The sequence below is a fragment of the Salarias fasciatus genome, chromosome 1 (genome assembly GCF_902148845.1).
Source record: "Salarias fasciatus chromosome 1, fSalaFa1.1, whole genome shotgun sequence".
In the NCBI taxonomy this organism is placed as follows: Eukaryota; Metazoa; Chordata; class Actinopteri; order Blenniiformes; family Blenniidae; genus Salarias; species Salarias fasciatus.
In genome coordinates this window covers 31,666,878-31,673,671 of record NC_043745.1, presented here as the reverse complement: position 1 = coordinate 31,673,671, position 6,794 = coordinate 31,666,878, and positions in this window count along the sequence as shown.

Sequence of the window (6,794 nt, the reverse complement as noted above, 5' to 3'; positions counted from 1 at the left end):
AGAGATGAAATCCTTGATTGGACGAGCAGCATAAAATCACACAGAATTAAAGAGCAGAGTGAGTCCCAAAGCTGCAGGAGAGCACTGCCACTCGTGCAAAAGCACCAAAATGTAAATTTCTCTGTTATTCTTAGTTAAGAGGGACACTGAAATGAAACTTCAGTGATACAATACAAAAAATACAACATATTGATTTGCTCATGAAGTGGCATTGTATCTAATGTGTTATTATTCACAACAGCTGAAGGTTTGGGTAAATGCATTTTAGCAGGACACTGCTGTAAATGTTCTTCAACTGCACCTCCTGACTGTGCAATCACCACCATTATTTCCTGTGCTGCTGCAGAAGCTGCCATTCACACATGACTACCAGTGGTGTTCCATTATCAGCTATAAATACAGTCCTTAGTAGTCTTTGTACTTCATAGTGGTTTATTTTCTGCACTCAAGGATGCATGTAATTTGTCAGAAACGTAAAGTTAAAAACTCAAAAAATGGCTCCCTGAAGATTGTGTGCTTTTGTTCACTTTCATCCCCAAATCAGACATGAACATGAGTGCACTTGAAAGCAAGTGAAGGCACAACACTCAAGTGTAAATGGTACAAGGGTATTGTTAGCGTGCATATTTTACATTGCATTTATCACAGTTGTAATGCAAAATAGAGAAAAGCAAGGTATGTCTCACAATTTTTTTTTTAAAGAAGTTTTTGTTTCAATAATGAGCACACTGCTGATGTGTGGGGTAAGAAAGCATCTGGCTGCATTGTAACTTCACTGTCTTATGATTGCAATACACTGTGCAATTGTCAACATTTCCAATGAAAAACTGGCAATTTAATTGAACTGATTTCACACCATAAACAACACTGTCACCTCAAGACATAGGAAAAAAAAAACCCAGAGGTGGCAGCTTTCTGCTGTTCCAGATGGCACGAGGGGATGGAGATAAAGAAAAGGAGAGGAAAAAGACAGACAGAAAAAGAAACAACCAGACTGTCATAAATCCACTTGCTGCAGACATGACGGGGGCAGGAGGCTCAGAATACGAACTTCCAGTGTCACTGTCAGAGATGCTGCAGAGAGAGAAGAGACAAAAGACAGGGCTAGTGACAGATCGCTGTGTGTAAAGTGGGAGAGGAAAGACGCTCGCTGTAGGTCTATCACTCCTGCAGCAGTGTCACCTGCAAGGTCCAGGGAGGCCTGGCCGGTCCTCACCGTGGCAGCTGTGGCCCAGCTGGTAGAGTAGCCGTCTCACAACTGGAATGTTGCAAAATGGCTGTAGATTCGCAATTTACTGTCACGGCACCCGTCCAAGTGTCCTTGAGCAAGACAGTGAGCCTCAAAACTGCTCCCAAGTGTGTGAAGGTTTGAATCAGATCAACAATTAAAGCAAAGGTCGTAAGCCTGAGAATAGAGACTGTGTCAGCCTCCATAACAGAAACTGGGAGCAGAAAGCTCTGCCTCCTGTTCTACTTTCAGAGAACCTCGCAACCTCCAGCAGACCAGCACTCTGAGAACGAAGTGTTCCCCTGGAGTAATGTGGGACTAAGAGCTCTTCAAGATATAAAGAGCTGTCGTTGTTAAGACCTTCATAAGTTAAAACAAGAAACTTTAAATTTTATTCTCAATTTAACAGGAAGTCAGTAAAGAAAAAGTAATTGAGCGTTGCGATGTATTTTGCTTGGTCGGTCAGTAGTCCCTCTGCAGGATTTAAATCATTTGAAGAATTGGGAATCTTTGTAATATCTTTGATTTCTGCTGAAATGATTTAGACTTACATTGTACTGAAAAAGAGACAGTTTCACATAGGACCAATGTCACAACTGTGCAACCTCAGATTGAGATAATCCTTTGACAGTTTCTGAAACGTCGTGGCTGCTGTGTCATTTCTAGCAGTGTGACTACTCATTGCCAGTCCATCAAAGAGACAGATAGTCACGCACGCTCACATTTAACACCAACAAGCCTTCAAGAGAGTCACCAGTTAACCTGAAAACACGTGCTATTGGACTGGGACTAGAAACTGGAGGACCAGGACCTAAAGCTCTCCAAGCCTGGATTCTATAAGTGAGGATATCATGGCTATGAGTGGAGACCCCTAACCTCTACAGGGAACAGGTCAATACGCCAACTCACTGCACATCAACAAGTCTAATCAATGCACTTTTTTTTTTTTATAATACCACAATAAAGATACAGTAAAAAAAAAAAAAGAATTATCTCCTGCTACACCACCCTTTTCCAGGTTTTTCTCTGCAAAACTTTGATCAGGATTTTTCAAAATTTGGCAGAAACGTTCAAACATGATGGATGATTCTCATCAAGAATCATGATGACCACTTCTGAGAAATTTTTTTGTGGTTTGTTGCCTCGTCTTACAACTGAGAGGCCTCTCTGTGTAGACTTTGCATTTTCTTTGTGCATACATGGGATTTCTTCAAGAATGGATGTTCCTGTTGATTTGTAGTTGAGATGATAACAGTGAGGCAGTCACAGCTTGAATCCAGCATCTCCTCACAGTTTGGGATTTTTGACATGAGTCTGTATGGCATCCCCGTCAGCAGTGTTGTGCATTCACACAGACAGCGTCCAGTGAGCGGAGATCCTGTCCGCTTTTGGTCCAGACGAAAGTTGTCCAGCAAGTTTGCTGGGGTCCCGAAAATTAAGCTCTTTTCTTCTCAAACCAATATGTGTTCGAAAGAGTAATATATTTGCATCACAAACTGGTGTCGGTGAAAAAGTCATACCTCGTAAACGCTTGGCACTATTTTCTCTCCCTTCGTATCACTCCGCGCCGCCTCCAGCTGGAGGCAGCCACGCTGGTTTCACTTTGTTTACCGCTAGTAAAGAGCTAGCTAGCTCTAGCTCTAGCTGTTAGCATCTCTGCGCTGCCTGCACTACTATACTACTGTACTACTATACGTCATTGGTCATATCAGGGGTCAGTCTGTGTGAATGCACAACACTGCTGACTGGGATGCCATACAGATTCATGTCAAAAATCCCGAATTATCCCTTTAAATTAAGCACAATATTATATACAACAATTGAAAGAACTGAAACTTGTTAGTGGAGGTTTATTTTTAGCTGCAGACACTTTTCTCTTCCTTCGGTGAAAATGCAAGGTAACAATCTTAATGCGACTTTTTGCAGTTTTATGTTAAGTGTGACACAAGGCTCTGACAAAGGGGAAATCTTCTGTGGAAACATGTCCCGTTGTCACATTTTAGTTAATCTCCTGACATCACGCAGCCAAATCATCAGGAAACACATTTTTATACTTTTGAAACATCAATCATTATTGCCAAAGTTGCTTTCAGCTATGCCTGGCAGAAAGAAGGCTGTTAATTAAATAAAGTTGTTAAAAAAAAGCTCTAGGTAGCACTGCTGTGACTGAACTCAAGGAAATAATCCAACCAATATATGTTTAAATTCCGTCTGTACATTCAGTGGAAAGCAGTTGTCTCAGCATCAGATCCACTCAGATTTATTTCATTGTAGATGGAGCAGCAGCCTCACTCACTTCCCTCCACTCCTGATTCTTTTGTCCCTCTGAAGATGAAAACAACAACTCAGAGAAGGATAGCTCCATGGTAAAACAAACAATTGAGAAAACATGAAAGAAAAACATAAACTAGAAGATAGAGCTTATTAATCCCCCCCCCCCAAAAAAAAAAAAAAACCCTCCGCAAAATTCGAAGTGCCTACTGTTCCTCCTTAAAGGGGTACAGAGCAGTTTTAAATATTAAATTTTCAATTATTCACACCCACACACGTTTTCACCTTTGCCTGATGGGCAGCAAGAGCTATTTTTGCAAGATCGCAGTCGCTCTTATTTTCCTGTGCAGGGCACTGAAGGCACAGAAATATGAGTGATTCGGGTACGAATCGCTCTGAGCCTGACATAATGCGCGCTCCCGCTGGCCTGGTAATCCTTAAGTTTCGATTTGTCCGCCATTACTCCGCCAGATGCTTAGCAGCAACAACTGAGCAGTACTGAGGATGAAGCTTCCAGAAAGTAAGAAAAGACCGGCTTCTAGCACTGCCACAACTCCAGCACAGACCCACCAGGCGCTGCTAAAAGAGCGAGGAAGGAGTTCCCCTCTTCTGTGCACGTACATGGGCACAAGCCACAGACACGAGCTTTTCACTAAGCTACAGTTACGCCTAAGGCCTGCAGGGGTCAGTGTTTCGCATAAAACGAGCAAACTGCGCTGTGCTCCTTTAATAGAAGAAAACAAGAACCAGCCCAGGTTTGTCTTTAGCACTGAAAAAAGGCTGACAAAAAAGTCACAGCTCTGTCGAACCTCATATCCCTTTAACCTTGAACAGTAATGACTTTCCAAAGTTATTTACTGACAAAATTGTTACTAGCAGAGATAAAATTGAAGGGAATACTCCCCACATTATTAGAAAAACAGTTTCTAACAGTGTAATGAAATATCCAAGTCATTATCATTGCAATTTCCTTAATGTAGCACTGACTTATCATGTAAACAACTGTGGCATAAATGTCCCATTCGCTTTTGTATTATCACTGAAAATTGAGATACATGTTCAGGTATTACAAATGATATTAAACATTATGGAAAATATACATTAACAACAAATGTTTTTGTTATAATGGCCACCTCTGGTGTTGTCCCTGTACATTTTAAACATGCAGTGGCACAACCCTTTCTAAAGAAACCTGGCCTGGATCAGGCTGTCCTGGCTAATTTTAGTCCCATCTCCAAGCTCCCCTTTATTTCAAAAATCCTGGAGAAGGTTATCTGCAGCTGAAAAACTTGACTCTGGTGACTATGGGGTTCTTGTTCTGCTGGACGTGACTGCTGCGTTTGACATCGTGGACCACAACATCTTCATATCCCAACTGTAGCACCTGGTTGGCATCAGTGGTCCTGTACTGCAGTGGTTCAGGTCATGCAGTGTGTTTGTCTTGCGAGCTCTGAATCCTCCTCTACTCCTCTGTCTTATGGGGTTCCACAGGGCTCAGTCTTGGGGCCACTGCTTTTCTGTCTTTATTTGTTACCACTGGGGTCCATCCTGAGAAGGTGCGGGATCTCCTTTCACTGTTATGCAGACGACAGTCAGATCTATGTCCCATTAAAGGATAAGTTCGGTTTAAACAGTTTTCACGTTGTTTATAGAAAGATATAGAACAATATACTCACTCAGAAGGGTTTTCTGATCCGAAAAGTGGTCCGGGAGAAATTTAGATCCATAGTGGAGCTGCAGACATCTGTATACTGTTAGCCAATGGGGCATGTGTGGCGCCGGCTCCCAAAACGGCTTTAATCATCCAAAAACTCATTAGTTTCACCAATATTTCCTCATGGTCCACTCACGCCTCTCCTCCACCACAGCCCGGTGTCGCAAAATACATGCTGTTGCGGTTTTACAGATCTCTGAAGTGAATGGGCTCTATGCACAACTCAATCACTTCCTGAACTTCAGGAGGCTCTTTACTTCCTGTCTTTCATGATAGGACGAGCTAATTAATGCAGGTGTGTCTGTCCATTACTGTTGTGGTTACAGAGGTCAGGGACACCTGCATTAATCAGCTCGTCCTATCATGAAAAACAGGAAACAAGGAGCCTCCTGAAGTTCAGGAAGTGGTGAAGTTGTGCATAGAGTCCATACGGTGATCTGGAAGAAAACTGAAGTACATTCACCAAGAGACACAGTAGGTGGTGCTGTGCACCAAAGTTGTTGGTCGCCACCTGCTCCAAAGAAGAAGAAGAAGATCTCTGAACTGCAAACATCTGCTTCTTCTTCTTTGGAGCGGGTGGCGACCAACAACTTCAGTGCACAGCGCCACCTACTGTGTCTCTTGGTGAATGTCAGTTTACTTCCTGATCACCGTATAGAGGGTTTTCACCGACGTCACGACTTGGGCGGTACCCTCGCTGCGCTGCCATATTGGAGATACTCAGAGTAAACAATCATACTGACAGTAGTCGCGATTGTGTGTTATGGAACAATTTGAGTGCGTTCAGCCATGTCGAAAGCTCGTCAAAACGGACTGTAGAAGCAAAGGAATATCGGGAAGGCCTTGGGTTACAAGAGAAAGCCCGATATTTCGAGAAGCTACGGTTTATTGGTGGTAAAGATCTGTAGGAATTGGCTCCCACCTCCTGGACCCTCACTGGGGACCAGCACTTTCGTAGGGGTTGGGGTTCTAAATAATTGATGAAAAGGGAAATATTACCAAGCCGATGGCTACAAATAGTGTGATAGCTGAAATATGTTTTTTTTTATTGTTTTTTTTTTTTTTTTTTTTTTTTTTTTTTTACATAAAATACTTTAAAAATCTAGCACAAACTGTTTTTTTCAGGAGTAATACATCTCTTAAGGCTAGGGACATAAAAATTCAAGTTTCTGTAGAAGCTAAACGTTTATGAATGATCAAAGTAACATATGAAGTCATTAATGACCTTAAACTGTTGCGCTCTGTTTCACTTACCTGACAAGAAACCTGACAAATTTGGATGTTGTCCAGATTTTTCCCTCGTAGATCTTGGTTAAGCTTTGCTAACCACAAGCGCCTCCATTCCTCTGATAGTTTTTGGCATTCCTCACCCTGGTTTTTTATAACTTTTGGAAGTCTATTCATTCATTCATTCATTTTCTACCGCTTATCGGAGTCGCGGGTGGCTGGAGCCGATCCCAGCTGCTGTGGGCGAAGGCGAGGTATGCCCTGGACAGGTCGCCAGTCTGTCGCAGGACGAGGTCTTTATAATTCCAAATGTTTTTCTCGGTCTGACCTATTGGTACAACCAATGACACGGTA